The sequence below is a fragment of the Metopolophium dirhodum genome, chromosome 4, assembly GCF_019925205.1.
Source record: "Metopolophium dirhodum isolate CAU chromosome 4, ASM1992520v1, whole genome shotgun sequence".
Classification (NCBI taxonomy): Eukaryota; Metazoa; Arthropoda; class Insecta; order Hemiptera; family Aphididae; genus Metopolophium; species Metopolophium dirhodum.
In genome coordinates this window covers 21,079,362-21,104,104 of record NC_083563.1, presented here as the reverse complement: position 1 = coordinate 21,104,104, position 24,743 = coordinate 21,079,362, and the positions used below count along the sequence as shown (strand labels likewise).

Below are 24,743 nucleotides of genomic sequence, written 5' to 3'. Positions count from 1 at the left end.
ATCTTAGTACCTTATCATTCACAATCACGCCACAAGCTAAGAGTCACTAGTGGGTGACTTCTTAATCACGTCTACTATGTTATTTTTAAGTCTCTATCACATATACCTATTATGCTAAGTACCTAGTATAGATTGTATATTTTTTATAAAAATAAAAAATATTAGTATAATTAGTTTAACACTAAGTTAAATGCAGTAAGTTTTAAATAACCGTGCCTGCAATAAACATAAATAATATTTTTGTGTTTCATAAACAAGTAATAATTGATGATTTGGCAATATTATACATATTATTTGATATTATGCCGATTGTTATCACAAACGCATCCATATATCAAAATATTAAAGCACCCCTATATTTTTTTTTATCCGACACCAATTTTTATTGTTGATTTTAACTTTCATAATGCTGAAGATTTAATTTTAATTGTATCAAGTAAATAAGTTAAATTTTAATTCAAGCACTCAAATGTGCATTATGTGCATCTAGGTGGGATTTTGGGGTGGGTTTCCAAATATAAAATGGACTATAAGTCACGAAATATATTTACTTCAATGAAGCACAATTGGCTAAAAACAATATTGTGCAACCTAGACTTTTTCTAAAATTACGATAATTCAATATTGAAAGAGATATTGGAAATTTATTTAATAAATAATGGCGATATATAAAAAATAAAATATACATAATTTGAAAGACGGATAATTTTTTATTAAAATTAAATTTTAAATACTGTTGATTATTTGTTTATGTTATATTGTTATTGTAAATGTATATTTATAATAATACACAAATATAAAGTTAGTCCTATAGTTGCACTTGCACCTCTGCACGTATTCTACTTTAATGTTCTATAGCAAAAAACTTGATTGAATTTGACTTATATTCAAAACAGTAAAACAATAAAACCCTTGAATTGTAATACAATTGAACCTTCGATCTTATTACAATAAAAACTATATAGGTAACTTTGTTTACAACACGTGCTTTTAATGTAAATTTTTAATGCGATTAACATTTGTATTTTACGGTACTCAACCGGACTTTGCAATAAACCAAAACTTTTATTACTTGATACTATTAATTAACCATAAATAACAAACTAATTGAATGTTTGTTATTATTATTTATATGTATGACGTTTGACTTAAGTTTCAAAGCTTAAAAAAATTGCGGATCACAATGCAATTACCAATTATAATCATTTCATTAGTTAGTATTAAACGAAAATTATTTAGTCACTTTACATTCATGCAGTATGCAACGTTTTATTGAACTAAAGATGTATTATTTTGAATTTGAAATATCTTTTATTTTGGGGTATTTTGTAGACATTGCATTATATATTTAGTCTGAATTTGTGTTTGTATTGGATACTAGATATTTACTATATCCGTGTACATAATATAATATGATATATTTGATTTTGCATATTCATTATGTTTAAATAATGGAAATAATATAATATCTGAAAAATAACAAATTTAATTGTGACAGACTTTTAAGGAGGGTATATCGTGTTCATTTTATTTCATCACTAAACACTGTACTCGAGGTACGTTTGATAATTTATATAGTGGCACCCCATAAACAACTCACCCACATACATTTAAAATAGTGTAAATATTTAACTAGAAACAAAAACAAAAACTGTTTACAATACTCACCGTATTATTACAATTTAGTTCTTGAATCTATTGTAAATAATAAAAAAAAGAGTATGATGTTTATACCTAAGTATGTAATTTGTGGTAGTAAATTATTATAGTCTTGGAAGTATATTACTTTAATTGCAATATTTTGATTGTCTTGAATTGTATTAATTTATAAATTATTATGTTGCAATTTAAAATATAACAATATATCGACCTATAAGGTGACGAGACTTGATTTGATCAGCGTCGCTTCTTTCAATTCCGATGAAATAACAATTTCTATAAATTACCATGGCGTATCTGACGTAAATTTGTATTAATTATCAAGTAGCGTGACGAGTTTTGTTGTGTTTTTCCACAATATATAATATCTATTATAGGAAACGCATTTTATTGTTATTACAGATTGAATATGTTATTGTGTTTGCATATTTTTTAGCATAGATTTATTGCTAGGTAATCTAAAAATTAATATCATGCATCAAACGTTTACCTATAGAGTTTTAAGCTAAATATTTTATTTGCAAATCAAAATCTTTTTTTATATTAGCTGTTACTTTTAATGGCATATAAACTTCATAAATTAAAAATAAAGACATTAATTTGTAATTTTAATCTAAAACTTTTGTTATGAGATTTTTATTTTACAATGTCAAGTATTGATTATAGATTACGTAAATAACTCAGTAGTGATTAGTGAATCAAGTTAATATTTTTATAATTTAAAAGTGACCTATTTCATAACTAATTATAATGATCGATGTAAAAACATGCAAATCCAAAACTATAATGGGTGTAGTGCTTCGAGCTTTTAAGTGCATAATTGCATTCATATGCTTAGAACATTTAAGTTCATGCACTGGTTATTAGTGTGTGTTGTGTGTGTGTGTGTGTGTGTGTGTGTGTGTGTGTGTGTGTGTGTGTGTGTGTGTAATCGTCTAAGTGCACAATAAAATAATGGTTGATTCAAACTATACTATAGTAATGTTAGTAGTAGCCATACTATTATATCATTATTAAGAAGAACCTTCGGGGAGGACCGGGGGACGATGACTACCGAGGGTGCGTCGTATGCACACTGCACGACGCAAATGGAAAAAGTCAAAATTAACTGGACACCGGTGCGACCGAAATTTTGGTCCCCAGTTTACTTACGTTCTAAAGGCGTCGCAGAACATAGAAAAATGGACCAAAAGCGTCGTATCGTTGAAACATAACATAGGAGCATTCGATGATCTAAATGGATAAATAACACAAGTTATATACCTAAGAGAATTCGAGATTTTAGTGAGTTGAAAAATGTATATTTTGTTTTTTAAGTTATATTGTTGCGTTTGATTTAACTCAATTGATTTATTACTATCTAGACGGCTATTAGTAACGATCACCGAATCGCAAATTTATAGTAAGTATGTATAGTATATTGTTATATAATTACTATTGCATAAACAATGTATATTATTATTTTTATTTTTTATTCGGACCAGTCGCCAGAAAACCGTGAAAGTTGTAATATAATATATACATATAGAGAGAGTGTATCTACCCTAAATACATAATATACATAATACACATAATATATCATATAAATATATAATATTGGCTTTGGGTTTGGCCCTGAAAACAATATTATCATCAGTCGAAGGCCGTTCTGGACTATGTACATATCTGACATCGCCTGATCAAACACTGAAACCTAATGATACTACTATATTGCGAACATAATTATCCCACTCGGTGATGAAGAGTTTATGTACACATTGGCCTACGGCGTACCATATTATGTTCGAATATATTATGGATGTGCAGTTGGTATAAGGCAGATGTCTATATTTGAAACTGAAATATATTCAATCGTGAAATAAATTTCCACGGAAAAAACCCAAGGAAAATAACGTACGGAAGAATATTCACACGGGAAAAAAAGCACACGAAACAAAAAACCCATCGACTGAAAAAATGTACAAATTTATAATAATATTATTTTTGTAGAATATTTTGAAACATAATTTAATGTATAATATTTGTTGTAAACTAAAACTGTCCATATGAAGTTCCAACTTTATACCATTATTGTTTAAATTTTAAATTTTAAATGAAATAATATCAAATAAGTACGTACTTTAATATGTATTTATGACTTTTCAATAACTTCAATATTTTACACGCATTGAAATTTTATTGTTGGTGACATATCTGGAAAAAAAAACGTTTGTTTATTAACTTGCTTTTAAACTTAATATTACAAATTTAAATTATTATTATTATCTCTATACAATTGCTACTGCTAAAGTTGTGTAACTGCAACACCCACTTAGGTTGAATTTATATATTTTTGTACATTATATTGGACTCACTGCCCGTAATAAATAAATAAATAAAAATAAATAAATTTCTTGTAATTTTATGAATGCTATTAAATATATAATCATCGAATGAATGCAACTATTAAATCATTTTTCGATTTTAACTCAATGAATATTTAATATTATTATAAAACATTCATATAATATATCAATTGATGGGTATGACGTATTCAAATATTCACCGTATGTCTATATGTTAACAGATGGACGTTTCAAGTAGAATGTACGTCATAATACATTCAATAATCACCGAAGCAATTTTAGTCTTATCTTTAGCAGAATAATAATTGCATTGCATTTTATCACTTGCCCACGTATTTTTGTTAAAATACAAACCGGAATTAAATCAATTGGCTTAGCAATTAACTCACGACGGGTAAGCAATGTTTGTGTTCCCCCCCCCCCCACCCGCCGCATTTCCTACAGCTGTGCGGCGGTGACATGTCAAAATGGATATCAACGATATAATTCGTTTTTCGTACGAGATTCGCCCTCATTGCCACTCGAGTCAAAAACCGCAGCAATTAACTCACTGGAAATTTTGATTGTGGTTATTCTTGTCGGCGGCAATATAAGCTCTCTCCGTTCCGGGGTCGCTCGTAGACGCGTATATAGCGGTGAGGGGCTGGATGAAAGGGGGGGGGGGGGGTGAGGCGTAGGTTCGCACGGGAGAGACGAGGCGTATATATTATATACTGCGCTGCAGTGGTGCGGGAATAAGGGAAACCAATGGACCGTAATAACGAATTCCAGTCGTCGTTCTCGCACCGGGTCAGTATATTGTGCAAAAAAAAAAAAAATAAATAAATAAATAAATAAAAATTGATAAAACGGCACGCGAATCACACACACGCATTTATATATATATATGCGACGAATGTGAGGAAAAAAATCATCGTACCGGAACCCATTAGGCGAATTCGCCAACACAGTCGTTTAATAGAAACCGATTGAAAACACATTGGCTTGGGCAATTTATGGCGGACCCGTTCGGCATCGGCGGGATCACACGCGCCCACAAATTCTATAACAATATAATATCGTATATCGATTATAATATTATGTATTTGATATTGTGTGCTCAAATTAACTACAGCGAACATCGCATGACAGGGTGAACATATCCAGAGCAGCGGCGGATGGGGAATCCGTGAAACGTTCATAATTTGCAAAACTGACTTGAAGAAATTTAATTATTTTTGCTATCTAATAATATTTCTAATTTCTAAGATTTTTTTTTTATTTTTATTCCGTTTGGCAACGACCGACTACTTTGAGCATCGTGGTGGAGAAAAGCTGTAACGTGTATTTTTTTTTCATAAATATTAAGTTTTTATAGACAATACCGCGCTGGCAAAAAATAGACAAAATATGCAATAATATTATTTGACGAGCAACTAAACGAAAAGGTTAACCATCTCTGATTTAGATCGTAACTACCTATAATAAGAATATAGGACAAATGTGACAGTATTTTAGAATGACACAAATAACTCGCGAATATTATCGTTGCAATTATGGCAAGCTGTAATAATAATAACAATATGAGCGGTGTCCGCCGGCCACTACACCTGTGTTAATGGGTATATTATTTTAGACCGTGACCTATATAGACACACGGGATCAGCTGTGATATGCATTAATATTTTGTATATTCGACTGCTGCACATATGCGGTGTCGTGATACGAGTGATCGATATAATATACGTCATAGTATTATAATATACACAAATATTATTGGACCGACGTGCCAAGGTCTATAATTTCCTATCGGCGCGAGAAAATATTAATCACTGCGCGTACAATGTATGTAACTGCAATCGTAGTTTTGCAATGTTCTTGCCATCCTCTGTAAATAGGGTCGAAACAAACACTCGGAGTAGTAAGTTGTACACAAATGCAACCGTATCATATATATATATATATAATAAATAAATAGTGTATACCCAGCGTCATACACGAACACGTATACGAGCAGTGAACGTATCAATAGATCGGTTGATAATGTCTGCACAAAATACGAATCGGTACATTACACGGGGCCACATCTATATTATATATCGTTATTGTTGTATTATACGCCCTAGAACGTCGTTTTGGTGTAGGAAAACACTGAAATCCATATTACACTTCGCACGCGTGGTTGTCGTGCAGAGGTTCTTTCCGCTTTTCTCATTACAAAATATATACAATAGGCACCTTGTATATACCGTCCAAAATCGGTGGATGTCAGATTTTTTAATCAGTGCATTTCAATACGAAATAAAAATCCCATCTATATAATATCCGGTCCAATCGAGAATATTTTGTAGTTGAACTTACCTAGTGTAACTATAATAATACGTAGGAAGTACCTATGTGGAAAACATTTATTGTTCGATGGAATACAGAAAAAAACTCATGTTTCTAGCTTTTTCTGAGAGCGATCTGCAGTAATAATGGTTAACATTATCCAATAACACCTACCTCCAATTACAGATATATTAATTTTACGGTAACAAAATTGATATTTTTGGCTAGTTAAAATTTCAAGTTGTATAATATAACTACTCATTAGGGATGTAGACAATTTCTAAAGAATATTGCACATACATCTGTTTTAACGCTCGTGGTCTAGTACTGCAGTTGTGTAAAGAATAAACGATAATTTGATTTAGTATCCATATTTGGCAAGCGTACAATATTATATGTCGTCATTATATTTAAAAAAAAAACAAATATTTTATTCCTACGAGAAACTATCTTAAATTATTTTAGACATGATTTTAGACCTAAATAAAGCTTTATAAAATTACACAGACTTAAAATAAAATTTGTTCTATCTATAGAAGTTGTTAAGCTCATTGACAATATTTCCAGGCTATTATTGAAGTTAATTTTTGAATCAATGTTTCAACATTTTTCACATAATAAATTAAAAAGAACAAAATATGTCTACAGATTTTAGATGCCATTAGTCTAAAATATAGAAGTTATTTTATCGGGGTTTTCTAAATCGCGAAAAAATAAGCTGCTCTTCCAATTGCCTTGAATTGAAATTTATTTTCACTCACAAAATTTCCTGAGTTTTGCAAGCGTACTGAATACGTCCGTGTAAGCATTTTTTATACTGCAGCAATACCTTCATGATACATCGTCACGTATTATATTGCATGTGCTTCAGGTCAAGTAAAATTTTATCGCATTTTTCAGTTGCTATTATACCCATTTGTTTTTTTTTTTTTTAAAGTAGAGCAGTTGCGAATCAATTGAGATGTTTTAAATTAATTGTTTTGGAATTTTTAAAAATAGGTACCTGCATATTATAATATATTTTTTACATTAGTATAATATAGAGGATGTTTAAAAAGTTTATTCTGTTGTACAATAATAAAATACCCGTTGTCATTATGGATTATTTTTGTAAATTACACTGCCATGTAGGTATTTATAAAATTCACCGTGTCTCTTTAAATAATATGTTTTTACTGTAACGGTATTTCAAATGTTGAAATTTAATCTATAATTTACGAAAAGTGAAAGTGTAGTGAAATATTTTTTAAACTTTACTTGGAGTTTTAAATAAATATATACTATATTATAATAATGTGATCTATAATAACTTAATAAATATAAAAACTGTGAGATAATAAAATTCATCCAGACATTATACATAATTGTTTATTCAGTTTGGCGCTAAAATTCTTTTATGCGAAAAAATTGAGTGGAACCAATAATTTAAAAAGTTTGAATTAAAATCGGAACGGTATGAAAAAAAAAAGTAATATAAAAACAAAGAAAAACATAATATAATAATATAAAATTATTTTCAACTGTTTATTAAAAATATATATATTAATATTAAATGTATAAATAAAATATGATATTATCACCAACTGCAATAAAGAATATGAAACTTTAACGGGAAAATATAATATTATACTCGCCGGTGCTCGGCGTTGGAATTCTTAAGTGTAGTGAAATTGCATAACCGGAACGCCGGCTTAGAACCACCATCGAGAAAACAACTTAAAATAATATGGACTATTATAATATTTTACTTCTATGGATTTTAATCTTTAACATATCTACCTATCGATATATATATATACATGTTTATTTATTTTTTTACACTAGATTATTATTACTAAAATAATATTTATTTTTTACGTATTTTTCCCACCGCCCTTAACAAATAACATTCACCGGAATTCGTCCGGTTCGTTGTTGCGTGTCGGTCTGCGTCGTGTTCCGCCCACTTACCCCCCTGCGCCCTTATCACACGTAAGAATCGGTAGCCGGTTGCCGTTTTGACCGTCAACGGTATATCTGCACAACCTCTCCTTCCACCTGACAAGGTCTTTACCCCTTAAAATATACTAACCCCTCTGAACAAATTGCCGCCGTTAATGGGGACCCAGTAGAAAGGGCGCGAATCAATAAAAACGCAAACCGTCGTCGTGTACAACATAATATTATTATAATATTGGTATACAGCGGCACGTGGACAAATGAGATGATGTTCATCAGTACTACTATGGAATATGTCTTACACATTATAATTTAGGTACGCCGTAACGTCGTAATCGAGTTTAAGCGGTTATAACAGCTAAGTCTTATTTTCTCGCAAAGACGGAGACGAATTATAATTTTAACAATAATAATATTATCGCTTCACGGTCCTCAGCGATATTTTCAAGTGAATTTTAACTCGATGTAGAAATGGTAAATATATAAGTCCACAGTATTCGGTTACGGTACATGCACACGGAAATATAAGAGGGGTGGGCTGTCAGCGGAGAGAGCGTTAGAGTAGGGTTCCAATCGAATTATTTATTAACGACATTTCCTGAAAATCTTCTAAAAACATACGATAAACGACCGACCGGGGTATAGGATTATAATATATTACGCGTACATATTATTATTATAAACATAAATCGACGACATCGCTTTATAACCGAAAACCGATTTAGATAAACATTACAAAGCAGTCCGGAACAAACGGTAAAAATAAAAATATAAATGTTATATATATATTTTTTAAAACGATGTACGAATTGTTATTGTAAAATAAATAATGTATCGATAAATGTGAATGGGAAAAGACAACAACTGAACACGCAAAACACCTCACGCGTGAGATACGGTTAAAAGAGATATTATGGTACCGGTGAAAACGAGAGAGAAAATATCTAAAAAGGAAGAAAGCGAAAGAGTGCGAGAGAGAAATAATAAAGAAACAGACAGACAGACGCAATGAGAGAGTGGGAGAGAGAGAGAGAGGGAGAGAGAGAGATAGACTGACAGACAGACACGCAGAGAGGGAGAGATAGAGATGGATAGAAAACGATTGAAGAGGTTAGCTGGCTGCTAAAACACTGTATATATATTGTCAAATTCAAACCGGCGACAAATTGCCGTTCGTTGCTTGTCTGTAATTTTACCTCCGCTCCTCTTGGCCCGCCGCTAAATCGCCTTACCCGGGAATTAAGAGAAGATTAATGTGTCCTGGTAACAACTCTGCAGTGTGCATTTAATCGCGATTACGTCCCCGCGTGTCTAATCACTCGACAATCAATCCGCCGAATGTGAACAGCAGCACCAACACCGGCACAGGGACAACGACTATACGGCGAGAGAGACTTTATTCTTTCCCCAACGACACGCCACACCGGAAACGATGTACCCGGAAATGAATCCGCCACTACCGTCACGCGTGCCACGCCGTTACCTCGTCCATCTACAAATCGACTGCTTTTGGTCTTTTTTTTTCTCTTTTTTTTTTGTCACATTTGTTCTTGTCGTCCACTACCCTATCCCCTGCTACCCGTTCGCGATTTGAGAAACGATTAACGTCACTATATATAGGAATTGCGATTACGACGCGTTGTCAGAGACTCTCCGTTTCTCTCGCTCTCGCCTTGTTCACCGCTCGACGTTCGCACTCCACTGACTCCCGCACCCTCTTGCACATAGTATATATAGATACACCTGCTGTCTAAAAACCGTAAATAATATATATATATATATAAGTATATGAAAACTTTCGACTGACCAAGTCGATGTTGTAAAATAGGTCGTTGATAAATGAATTGGTATTTTTACCCACGTTAACTAACAAATCATACAGACAAATAGTCCATCTCATTTACTGCTACGACTTAACTATAATTATTATAATATATTGTAATATAGTATGTAAGCGTAATATTATATATGTTTTGATATCAATCCATAATTTATCGTTTCATAAAGAAATTATCATATAAAAAGTGTTTTAAAATAATGTAATATGTAGAAATCGGCAATACAAAATTCATCTGTCAGTATAAATATAATAATATGCAAGTAAACTCGTAATACTTTTAACCCAAAATAAACTATATTTTAGTTCTACAGACTTAACTCGTTTTTTTTTAATAAAATAAAAATGATTTATACATTGCATCGTTACACTTATTTTTAAAACTTTTAAGAACCATTAGGTAATTATAAAATCATACTTATTTTTAATTGTTTATTTAAATAAATATATTATGTATATAATAAACGATCACGTTGTATGGAGTTATGTAACATTAAACACTAGAAGTAGCGGATATAATATATAATATAGTTTTCTAGTGGTTTTGACACATTTTATATTACAATATTATTTATATTATACGCGTTTTGTGAAGTGCAAAGTAAACTCTGGTGTCGAGAGAATTTTGTTTTCATAGTGTTATAAAATTAAAACACAGTGAAAGCATTGCACACCGAATATCTATATCATAAGTAAAATATATTCCGAAAACTCTATTGCCTCTTATTTCATCCCACGATATTATACTGTACACAATTAATTATTATTATATTTATTATTGATATCCGTGACTCCATAATATTAGAAACCTCGACTACAGTATTATTCATCTTAGATATTTTTTCATTTGGTTTTGAAATGAAGTCTTAGGCTTTCATTATTGTGTAATGTTTGTGTATTAAATAATGTATATATTTAATATTTGTTTGTGTGTGTATTTTATTCGTTTATTTATACATATGCCTATAGTGTTTTTATGAAATTAATTAGCTACTATGTATTAATAAAATTAGAGTGTACCCACATAGTAAATATATATATATATTAATTTTTGTAGGTACATAAATCCAATATTCAAATATGTAATTGATTTACAATAATTTGGTTACAAAATCTAAGTAGGTATTCTATATTTATATAACTAAAATGTTTGCTTAAATAAAACTTAAATTATTGATCCAGAATTTAACATATTCAAACAAAGGAATATATACATATTCATTATCATTTTGGATCACATTATTTCAGTCATATTCAGAAAAATATTTTTCCAATATGGTGGAAAGTATTATTATATTTTTTAATCGTAATGGCACTAAGTAGTTATATTGCCACAACGCTATTAATAACAATATACATATTTTATATATTATTTTCCAGTTAATCAGAAAAGATTCAATGTGACTTAAAACAATGTTCACGTACCTACCTATACATAATATTAATACATTATTTCATATTATAATTTATAATTTTACCTACACGACGTTCAAATCTTATTTATCATGAAGATTAAATTAATGTGACACATAAAATAATTTCCAGGGTAATTTCGTTTTTAGAACCTATTATTCTTCAAAAAAAATTATAATATATTGCGTATCCTTATAATAACGTATTAACGTATATGAAAAAAAAATCACCCTATTATATAATATATTATATATATGTACGTGCGCACGAGTGTATGTGTGTCTGTGCCTGTGTATTATTTATTATTATTCAACGACTCGTTTTCCTTTTAAGTCGTCACACGTCGTGCAAATGTGGTGGAAAAAGGCAAAAGACAGAGAACTCCGTCGGTGCAGAGTGATGCAGCGGATATGACTGTTCCCAACTCCCAAGACTCGAGAGAAATTTAATCAATCTCTTATCTCTGTTGTAATGCAATCCCGTTGATTGCGTGGTGAGTCTCCATACACCACGTAGTCGACCACACCTTACCCCTCAGGAACGTATCAAGGAGGCGTTTATTTCAATCGCGTGCAAAAGGGTCGGTTTTTAATAATCATTAAGGGCCGAAGTAAAACGTATGTTCCCGGCAGTCGTTATTTTCTAGGGTAAAAACACAAGGAAATCGCGAAAGGGCACACCATGGCAGGGTGTATTGTTGGATGTGTAGTGTTGTTTCGCACCGGGTCCCGCCACTTAAACAATCCCATCAAAAGGCATTAATTGAGATTCAGGTCTTGAACGCCGTGGCTGTTCCTAACGAAAACCACACAGACGCACACGTACGCACGTACATACACACATATACAGGTAGTGGTCCCGTGTGTGGGCAAAATTGCGTCCGAGGGTAAAATTCCTCTTCGAAATTATCGTGTGGTCAAACAGAATGGACGAGGAAGAAGAGAGGAAAAGAATTCCGTATCGATTTCTGTCCGTTCGTAATCCAATCAACCGCTGTTTTTACCACACTCAGCCGTACGTACTTGTGGTCCACAGCCACCGTTATAAACATTTATTTCCACCGTTTTCAAAAAAAAATAATAATAATAATAATAAGACAGAAAAACCATTATCTCTACGGTGGCCTTTTTCCGGCTACCGGATATAAAACCTACCCCACGAGTCCCCGTCGTTTTGCTAGCGCCGCAAAATGTTATATGTGTCTTATGGATCGTATAACCAATACTTAACTCTTTAAATCCAATAAGAGTATATAAGCATATCATGTATCTGATAAACAATAGCCTCGGTAAAACGAATACATTAACAGGACCGGTTAATGTTATTACTATTATCGGCTACTATATATTTTTAGAGTGCCGTAATCGGCTTTCTGGTCGCATATACATTCGTAGCAACTTCGCTGTCAATGTCTGCAATACTTTAATAATATTTTAACTCTACACCGTCAAATCAGAACGATATATTTACATAGGTAATCCCAAAATTGTTTGCATAATTTGAATAAGAGTACTTCAATAGTATTCATACTTGTAGCTATAATATACAAGTAAAAATAAACAAACGGTTTCTGTTTGGAATAGTTTTGGATGAAGACCCCGCCGAGAACTGAAACCGTTCAGTTCCGTTCCTTCAACTTTCCAGCGTATATGACGCATTAAACTATAACAAGTTTCATTGTTGGAACTGACGTTAAGCGTAATATTATAATGTTATAGTGGTCGGCCTGTGCTTTAATTTTAAACGTCAAACGAACGTCGTACGTCGAACTACTTCACCGCGGTGTATTGTTCTGAAAACAGTCGGTGGTCGTATTGATAAAACGGAACGACGGATGGATTTCAATTAGTTATTCAGTATTATTTCTTTTTTTTCCCTAGCTCCATGACCTCGAGGTACCTATGTGCCGTTCAATTGTGATGAGAACATAAAAAAAAAAATCAATAGGGGAGCGTGTTCGGCCCGACGACGTCGATTGGAGGGGGTGCAGGTAGGTGCGTCGGTGAAGAAACACGGGGATGGGAATTTACATTTGTTTGAGCTCGACTACCTGGAAAATCAAATAAACCGTAAACACAAACCATGTATACATTCTTACGGGGCATATTATTGGGTTTGCATAAATTTGTTCACCATTAGCGCCGTTCGGCGGGGTGTAGGTTGACTCGTCATTTGTCACGTAGTCGCTCTATATACATTATAATAATATGTATACCGTAGTAGATATGGTATGACGTATAAAAATAAATATATATATATATATGTATATAGGACACGAAAATAAAATATTTTAACAACTCGCGAGACGATATCGTGTATATACACGTGCACGTTCGGAGTGTATATAGTAACCGTTGGCTGTGTTGGCGGCACAAGTGGCTGGATAGAGCATACGGCGACGGTATTATTGAATTCGGTCGCGTGTAAACGGATCCGATTTCGAGTTACGCTCCGGGAGAGACGTAATTCCACGCGGAATGTCTCGGATAAGAGAAAAAGTCGCGGAGTAGTAGACAAAACACTAAGCGTGCATGTTGGGGGGGGGGGGGGGAGGGAACGGTATATATTTTATATTTTTTTTTTCGTTTATATTCCCGACGGCGTGCGGACATGTCGTCAGAGGTCTCGTCAACTGGAAGGGCATTTGAATAAATATTATTTTTTCGCCAGCACACAAAACACACACAAACACACTACACTCAAACGTTAAACCATATATATAAATATATACACGTTAATGTGTAGGTACTCGCGTATGTATTGTGTGTATACGGTTTCGCCTCGGCTGCCCACCGACCGCGAAAAATACACACACGCACGCGCACGCGCGCGTATAATAATAATAATATATTATTATGTGCGGGGACGACAGAACAAACAATACCGTTCGTAAAACTATGTATAACCACTACCGCCGCGCCGTAAGCTTTTCGTCGCGAGCGATTAATTAGACCTGTTTATTCCTCACCACCGCCACCACCACCAGCAGCTGCCCGGCCAGAGGGCGGGGGGTTGTGAGCTGACTTACGGTGGGTGGGGGAGGGGGGAGGATTGTGGGCGCACGGTCGGGCCGGACTCGTTAAGCGCCCGCAGAAAACTCTATGGCGTAGTCGTCGGCGGGGCGCACAATGGTCTCGCGTTGCCTCGACGGAAAGAGATGTAAAGGAGATATTAAAATTAATTCATATACGCGCGCGGGCACAAAAGCGCAGCAACACGGAAAACCGGACGATTAAGCCGATTCTCCGACGCCGACCTCGTCGACCCCTACACACACCCACCGCCAAGTTCACAGATTAATTACGACAGCAATCATGGGTCTCTCTCGGACTGTAAACACCGAGTGTCGGGGTAGGGTGCAAACCATCGCCACCGCCATCGCCACCACCCATCCACCCACACGACCGCCGTCGCCACTTTTCATCGTGCCCCCCCCCCCGCATATAATTGCTCGAGACGAAGTCCGACGATAGTTATTATTTCGGTCGGGACAAAAGAATAATTTGTCGGAAAAATTATACTTTCGGTCGTGTCACCGAAAGCTTGGTGTAAAATACAATAAATTGTACGATATTTTTCACTGTCATTCCCTCGGTCGGTTTTCGCGATTTCGAATTTTTTCCACGATTTGTATTTTATTTAAAGTATTAATTAATAAACAATTTAAAATTTTTTTTTGTTTTTACTATTTCTCAACGACGGTTTTTATTTAGCTCTTGAGCTTATACATTACTTCCACCATTGTTCTTAATATTGTTATGTTTTAATAAACGATGAACAATTTCAGAGAATGTAAAATAATTTATAATAATTTATGTTAAATAATGATTATTTAACCACAAGTTAATTTCAGAAACCATAATTTCCAAATATTATAATATGTTTATACTAGGTATTATATTATAAGGTACAAAGGTATATTATATTGTTTCGAGTAGCACCTATAATATTTAATACTGAGAATACGACATCGTAGATTATAATTAAATACTATGGAAAAACGATAATGAAAAAAATAATGTTCGGATTATTAGATAAATGAAAAAATTTCAATATTTCTCCAACATTTTCTAGGAAAACTTATAAAAATCCACAGTTAATACGGAAGTATTTTTTTATAATACGTGCGCATATGATATTATAAAATACATATATTATTATTGTATGTCACACAAATTATCTTCAATATTCTGCAAGCCATTAAATTCACTGCCAGTTTATTATTTTATGATGCACCCGTCGCATATCAAACAAATATTTTAATCACAATGATTGTTTTCAAGGTAAGTTATTTTAGTATTGTTTTGAGAGAGTCACATGAATTATTTCGAAACGGTAAAATCAATTGAGAAAATTAACATTATTATACATATATAATATGTCATATTGCAGGTCGAAAACGTCAAAACATAATATTAGGTATTTGAAACAATTACATTACTAAATGACGAGGGAAAGATTTTAAATATGGATATTATCGTTAGCATGTATTGTACACATTGCACATACATTTGAATATTGTACAATAAGTCATTCTAGTCATCCCCAGTTGAGTTGTGACGCCTTCGTGAAAACGGGACCATTTCCCAGAATAAATTAACTAAAGCGACACTCGATCTGTGAAGCACACAATTTACTTTAGACAAAAGCTTTATCGAATAACATTAATTCGAGTCTATTCAGCCTATTTGGTTCATAGTCTGTAGTCCCTGCGTATTATACGAATTTCGGACGAATTGAAGACCTAAACTGTACTTGATAATATTATCTTAAGCTGACGAGTAACCACAACTTATACTTTCCAGTGGTAGTCACATGTGTAATATTTATCCAAGCGTACAGTGTGAAATAAAATCTGAGTTAGTTTTCGCAGTGTTATAGAACGTAACTGTAATATTTTAAGGGAAGGGATTGTCGTCAATCATTTAAAATATATATAACTTTTATCATTATTTATTTTTATTCCAGCGCTATAAATATTTCGAAGACCATATTCTCAAAGTGTGCAAAGCTGATATGTGACTGCGAGACGTGTTTTTTTCTAATGGAAGTCTTAGTGAAAATACTCACGTTCACTCGCATTCCTTTTTTTTTTTTATAATATTTATTTGTTTTCGTTTCTTTTGCTTTTGCTGAAGGGGTAGTATTATTTTGTCCAGTTTACAGAAGAAGACTCCTCCGCATACGTTTTTGTGTAAAATTCCATAGTGTAGTACGTGTGTGCAAAAGAACGTTAAAGTAATATAAAAATCGGACACTCTTTGAGTAACCTAATCAAATTTTCAACAATACGGTCTTATAGTGTTACGCGATTGAAATAATGATAGAAACACGTTTTTAGCTCGAGAGTTTTATAAATAGTATTTTACAGATTATTTCATTTTAACGTTATTTAAAAATAATGGGATTGATACTATCAGACATGACTTGTGCGAAGTACGAAATACTGACTAATTCGATATTATATTAATTGTTTCCGTGTGTGTTGGTTGCGTAACCATGCCAAAAGAACAAGAAAATTATTACTTTATATCATTCTATAGTAAATATATTTTATAAAAACATTTATTCTCGTTCGAAATATAACCTCCACTGCTGTATGTCTCTATTAAAGATAATAAAAGATAATTATAACATATTATGATTATATTGTACACGAATTTTGATTTATATCGAGTTCTATAATTATTATTATTCTATGACAATAATTGAGAATGTTTACGGTTTTTTCTTTTTTTTTTAATAATCCATAAATAATTTTATCTTGTGAAAAATAATTTTAAAATTTCTCGTTTTTATATCATGGTAGCACTTGTAATATAATGTACAAACCAAATATATGGTTTAAAAAACTTTATACATTTTATAAAAATTGTATTGAAAACATCACTGCCACAAAGCATTTTAGAGGATAACGTGTCCTATATAAATGATTTGGCATTATTATAGAATATCGAACATCGAAAAAAAAAATATTTACGTTATCAAAATCAATATAAAATGTATCGGAGCTAGTAAAATTCACACTTGTGTGGAATATTCAGAAAATGAAAATAGAAAATGCTATGCGTACCTATAATATTACAATATGTTTGTCGTTGCAGAGTTATTGAACATTTAAAATTATCAAGTTCTTCATATTTTAGTGTATTTATATAAACATAAATTATACATAGCGGATATATATATATATTATGACATTATATACTGTTTTACCGGTGTACGACAAACGTTAAAATACACGTTATCACCGTTTAGTTTGTCAAACAAAATTATGGAAACGAGCAAATAGAAAGAAAAACGATTATTTTTGACCTCGTATCACTGAATAAAAATAAAAATAAATACAAGGGTTGTAATAAATATATATATATATATAGAGAGAGAGAGAGATAGAGAGAGAGAGAAATTAAAAACTCGGAAAAAATTTTTCCACTATTTTTACAATTCTTTTTTTTTATCGTCGAAATGCCGCAAATTAATTTTTCACAGACACTGAACGAGTTTGTGCATGTTTGATCTCGGCAAACGCGGCGAAATCAGAGGAACCGGATCCGAGTGGAAATATATACGTAAAACATCGGCGGCACTCGTATAATGTTTGCTTCGCGTGTTGTTTTACCGTCTGCCACGGCGGCAGAAAAACCTAAGTCTCGCGCAGTAATAATGGCAGTGGCGATGGCAGTTGTTGTTGTAGGTACAAAAAAAAAAATTATTCACGGAGGCGGTCGATTGTTTAGCACCCAACGGGCCGTGTAAATTTAATGAAGTGCTTTTCTCGTATATAGAACCATTATATACATGAACATCGTACAAAGTGCATTTGTGTGTGTGTTTGTGTGTGTAGGCGTGTGGGTGTACGTGTGGATCGTGGGTGTATTATAATATAATATTAAATTTAATTATTTTAATATTTGACTTCGGACAACATTGCTTCGGAAAACCCTTCAGCATCAGCACCGGTTGTCCTTCTGCCACGGTACACCTCGACTTACTCTACATAGATATATAGATAACGCCGTATCCCTTATTTAGATACTTCGCGGGAAACACGGCATAAGCAATTTTTGTTATATCATATTATTTTGTATACGGAATTCGTTTTACCGGTCTTGTCCAATATTTGTGTTTACCATATTATTATTATTATTCACCTTAACGGTTAGGGTGTACATACGAGGCAAGGGGGTGAATACCTAATCAAAAACGGGGTGTTGTTGGTATACTAACACGAACCTTTTTACATGATTAAAATTATAAATTATATTATACTTACGGAAACTATTTCCGTGGCTGAAATAACAACTAAAAATGCCTCTCAAATACATTTTTGACACGCGTTACTATTGAATGACAGACATTCTCTTAAATGCACTAACTTTTTGCTGATTAGTATTAAAATAGTATATTATTTTCCATCGCTACTGCCGATAGTTTCTATAACGAAATAACTCTGAAACGTATAGAATATATTAATATAATTCCTCGCTAAATTAACAAATTAGTTAATGCGGATATTTATTTCACGAACAGTCAATTGAATATAATATATGTACCTACCTACCTGCATAATAATATACTTTTTACGTAATTAAACTTTTATCCCACCATTATTCATTAAAAGCGACATTTTTATCGGATATATTCCATTTTAATTATATCTAATAAAAAAATAAATAGTAGGTAACCTGGGTGGGACACACCAGGTTATAATACATATACCAATATACATAAACATGTTACTATAATTAATTAAGGAATGCGTTTCAACGATTGTAAAAAGATAATAATATCTTTTTACAATCTATGCAAAATTCAGTCTATGCAAAAATGTATAAATATGTTTAATTTGAAAAAAATAGTATTTTTTTGGCGTAGCTAGTTAGTTAATTTGTATAATATGTAGGTACCTATAATTATCATATAAATTACATTTTTTAGTTGAATAACTAAAAATCTGAACACCAATATGTACCTAAAAAATATAATCATTAAAAAATAAATACCACCTAACATTATGTCTGAATATATAGTTTACGACTTAAAAACATTTATAAATCATAAAAACAAATCATCGAAACATCTTTTATAAAATTGTTAGCTTTTAGTTTTATATATAACTCTGAAATCAAATAAAAAATAGATAATACTACAGCTGATTTAACAAAAAAAACCCCATCAACATAACTGAATACCTATATTAATGTTTCATAGGCATTAATTAAATTTTTCAAAATATTAGTGAACTGTCTATAAATTATCCTCGAGAAATGATTTAACGGCATGTCGTTGTTCAAAGTTGGCACATTTTCTTAAGAAGTTTATTGAATTTATATATATTTTGTTTTGTTGCACATATATTATATTCACCACCCTCGGCGCAGTTTAGTAGTAACAAATAACTGGATTAATTTAATTTCGTATGCCTATATGGGTTATAACCCTTAAGAATAGTTAGTACTTTCTGGCAATTTACCAATTTTATTTTTAGCCGTAAAAATTTACTCCGAAACCCTCAACTATTGCTTGATAATACCTACTTTCTCCTGGATAATCGTTAGATTTTTTAAACGTACAATATAATCGTACCCCTTTGCTCTGTGTAGCTTATAAATTTGGTCACTATATACAACATATAATATTGTTATCTTCAAATACATAATTTTAGAAAACGTAAAACAAAAGAACAGTCAAAGTTCAAATAAAAAAAGAATTTATAAATTCATATTATTATTATTATTATTATTATTATTGAAATGATTTAACAAGAGATTAAATATACTAAACCGCTAATGGTTTCATTAGCATAATGATATGAGGTTCTTTGATAAAATATTAAAAAATAGATAAGCTACCCTACATTATTCATAACTTGTATAAAAATTACAATACTTTTCTGTATGAATTCCATGTGGATGGTAATATTATAACTTAAATACATTTTAGTATACATTCTGAATATTCCCTTATCCAATCTTTAAATATGTATTTCAGAAAATATTAGTTATGTTTTGATTTCAATAATTTAAACAAAATATGTGTGGCACAGTTTAATGAAATTTAGATATAAAAAATGACTATATGACACGTTTCCCATTTGATGTTATGGTTCAAAATTGTATTTTATGTTGTTTTTGAAGACACTTTGAGTTTTAAAAATATGCTTACAGAGCATAACTTAAAGTGGATATATGATTAATTCCAAATACAAGAAATAGAATATATTTGCAACTCAAACAGGTGAAACTCAGAACGGTTCACAGAACTCTTTTTAAAAAGTTAGATATTCTAATTAAAGTAAACTAAGTTTTAACTTTTAAGTGTTCGAAAGTTTAAAAATAAATAAACAAATATTTTAATTAAAATAAATTATTTTTGTAACTATGGTTTAAGAGACGGATTAATGCAAGCACAATCAACTTGTTAAAATGGTTATATGAAATATGCATCTTAAAGTTTTGATAAGCTGAATGCAAATAGCTTATTAATTGTATATTATATTGCTTACCTGTGTATATAATTTTTCAAATAAAGAAATAACTAAACAATATCCTCTTAAAAAGTTGAACTAAATACACTAATACCTCATTTCATATTTTGTATCAAATTATATTTGAGAATTTCAAATTTACTGCATAGTGACTGTTAAATAACAATACATTTTAACCCAAAAAAGTATAAAATAATCGTATAAAAATGACTAATTTTAAACTACTATATTAATTACTTACACAATGTAATAAATAATTAATTTTGAATTATGAATTATAATTTATAACAATATAATACTATTGTAAACATAAAAACTGGATTGTTTTGGACATGTTATACACGTAACCTTCAAACGTTTTCGATGACGGGGCCTTTACATTCTTGGTCCGGGTAGGAACTAAGAAGGGATGCAAGTAAATCCTTACAAACGACGTAGCTTCCGAGGTCAACAACACCACAATAGGATGTAAAATCCTCAGGTTTTCGTCAGCTACACGTAGGAGGGTTACGCAGGAACTGTCAGAGTAGCTTTGGTCCGTGCACAATGGGGGGTTGTGAGGGGGATCAACGATTTGCAGGCACAGCGAACCGAATTGTTGTCGGTATTTGATTACCGGGATCTGTCTCCGCGAGAGAGGATTTGCATATCCCAAGTCCCAACCAAAATCGGGCTAAGGAGAAATACAACAGGTAGGTTTAGGTAGATAGGTAAGTAAGGGACGATTTCCGTAGATTGGCCGAAAGGACTACAAGGAATACACCCACCAAAACCACCCAATGTACATTTCATTGTTATAGCTACAATTTTACAACTACAACTAGCACTAACCAATACTCCTATTACTTTTTAGCCTTACTATGGATATCGGTGGTATTCTGTATTTTTTTTCTAAAAGAAATGTAAGTTGTTCAAAAATCTACTTTCTCAAATACCTAGAAAAAATCATTCTGAGTAAGCATATTATAATAATTTTACCCTTTAGGCTTTTAGGCTTACATTTATTTAAATAGCTTTCTTGTAGGAACAAAATATTAAATTGTTTTAAATGCAACAGCAATAATATTTCCTTGCGTGTGCCGAATATGCAGGCGATGTAGAAGACAGATGATCGCTTATTACTCTCGCAAATACAGTTGTAGTGTACAACGAAACTTGTTATAAAAAACGTCGTATCAGCTAATACAATAATTTTCTTAAATAAAAGTCCGATTACATTGTGCCTAAAGTATCGAACGTGATTTTCTAATATTTTCAAATAAAATATTCGTAAAAATAAAATACGTTTTAAAAAAATCAAATTGTAATTAGTTGAATATTATTATACGAAATGTGTGTTCTACACAATTATATTTTATATAAAACGCAATCTTATACTCAAGAGAGGAATGAAAACCATTAAACAATAAATACTAGTATAGGTACCCATACTAGGTACCTCGTGCATTTCCATTTCAATTAATATGTTAATTAGTTTCAGAACGACAAAAAGTATATAATTTCGATTAGTTACGAGCTGTTGCACATTTTTTTCGGACCATTTATTTTAAACGAAATGCAACGTTGTTCATCTAATCAAGTGGAGGGGGACACAATGTGGTAACGGGATTTTGGTGAGATAATATTTCACATATTTGTTGACTTTTATTGCAGTTGAATGTTTAGTTCGCTACAAATGCATGCAAAACTAATTAACACAGAAATTCGTAAAAGTATTTCAACACTATTGAAAACATTTCCAACAATTATAAAACGTAATGTGGTTACAAATTGGTAGTAGAAATATTTTGTACAATAAATATGTGTTTTATAAATGCAGTTAAATTTTAAATTAAAATACGATGCTCATATCGAATTATTAACAGTTAAAATAACACTTTCAAATTTTATATCGCACTTTGTAAATAATTTGAACAATACCACATATTATATAATATACATTATGCATTTAAACGTATTATGTATAAACATGTTTATTGTTTATGTTAAATCAATACCTTATCAATAAAAACAAAAAAAGACAATACGCACACTAATTTATTACCAATCTAATCAATACAACTACCCATTAAATTATATTATTACGTTTCTCACTTTCTTTTCAATTCACAGATATGATACACTATATCGTGTACCAATATACATATTTTTTATACACCTTGTCTGCGGTAAATCACAAAGAAAACAGGAACTATGAATATTATAACACACGAATCGTTAAAGTAATTTATATTTAATTTATCACGCTCTAGGGACGGCCCGAACAAATACATAAAATATGTATATGTATAGAAGGTCCCCATTACACGATTATGCAGTTAGACGTATTATAATAATATGACGTACAATATGATTTACAGTAATCACTATATCCCCTGCAAGAAGGTGGAAAAACATCGTAAAATATCGATGTTGTATAGAGCGATTTTAAAACGCAATTCAAACACCAATGAAATAAATTATTGTCGTGCCTACATTACGGCGGCGTTACCTATACATCGAATATCGCCCACTCTTATTTACCGTGAAACTCGCGTCGAATAAAAAAAAAAAAATTGGACGCGTAGTCTCAATATGTTTCGGTGCATAAATACTAAAGCAGCATCGCTAAGTTTTTGTTGGCAGAAGTGCCAAACTAACGTGTTTTTTTTTTCGAAAATGACTCCACTGAAGTTTATGTATCACTTCTTTGAAACCCTCCGAGACCATAATAATACAGTTGCCCGAACTCCGATACGAAACTTTCGTACGTGGTCGTTTTAACTTAAGACGTTCGAATATAGAACATCGCCATACTTATGTGTGGTTGCAATGGCTGAAATGTACGAGTGCAGGACGTTTGTTGTGTTGGCACTTTACGTACCAATTAAAACAACTCAATATAAATTACCGAGAAACATTGTTTTAAAACTCCATCCAAGTATAAATACGTTTTAATCTCGCTTTTTTAACTATACAAGATGTGCGCAATATAATAATATTATATAATATATAACGATGTAAATTAAATAATCGCAGGATATAGGTAGGTAATGTCTGCAAGAAAAGTAATGCGTAAAGTAACCTACCTACCTAGTCAGAACAAACTTTGCTTCATGAGTACAATAATAATAATAACCTATTTGCGTGTTATTTATGAAAAATGGTTAATATACATTATACCCTACGTCATTTATTACTACGAATTGTTAGATTGTAAAATACCTATATAAAAATAATATTATACCAAAGATTATGTTATATTTTTAATATTGTAATAATATAATATTATTACTTTGAATACCACGTAATAAAGTTGGTACCCATAGTTAACTTTATAAAAATAATAAAAATAATTTATTCATTTATTAAATTGAGGTAATCAATAGAAGACAACAGACATAAAATATTATAGTTGTTTGTATATAGCTATAAATACTTATAAATCAGTTAATAACTATAAAATAAAATTACAATCAATTTAAATATTAGGTTTAGAATAATAAAATTGAGTTGCTACATCAGCCCAAGGTCTAATAAAAAGTGGTGGACAAAATCTGCATTATAAACATTCATGAATTTGGAGTATATAGTATATTATCATCAAAACCTATTAAATGCATACTTACTTAAAAATTGAAAGCTTTAGTCATGTGAAATATACATGAAACAAAGATTAAAATAGTTCAATTTACCTATCAAATAATCAATTTATAACATTTATAGTGGAGCGAGAAATGTATAATTGTTTGTACATAATTGGTGTTCCAAT

The 24,743-nt window shown here is 31.5% G+C and overlaps 1 protein-coding gene across 2 annotated transcripts in view; it reads right to left on the bottom strand.

The window, feature by feature from the left end:
* The window catches only part of LOC132942430 (discoidin domain-containing receptor 2-like), a 178,660-nt gene that overhangs the window by 132,665 nt on the left and 21,252 nt on the right, over positions 1–24,743 (bottom strand). For both annotated transcript variants that reach the window (XM_061010787.1, XM_061010786.1), the window contains exon 2: positions 3,779–3,852. The gene's annotated coding sequence lies outside the window, so the exon portion shown is untranslated. The remainder of the gene's footprint in view (positions 1–3,778; positions 3,853–24,743) is intronic.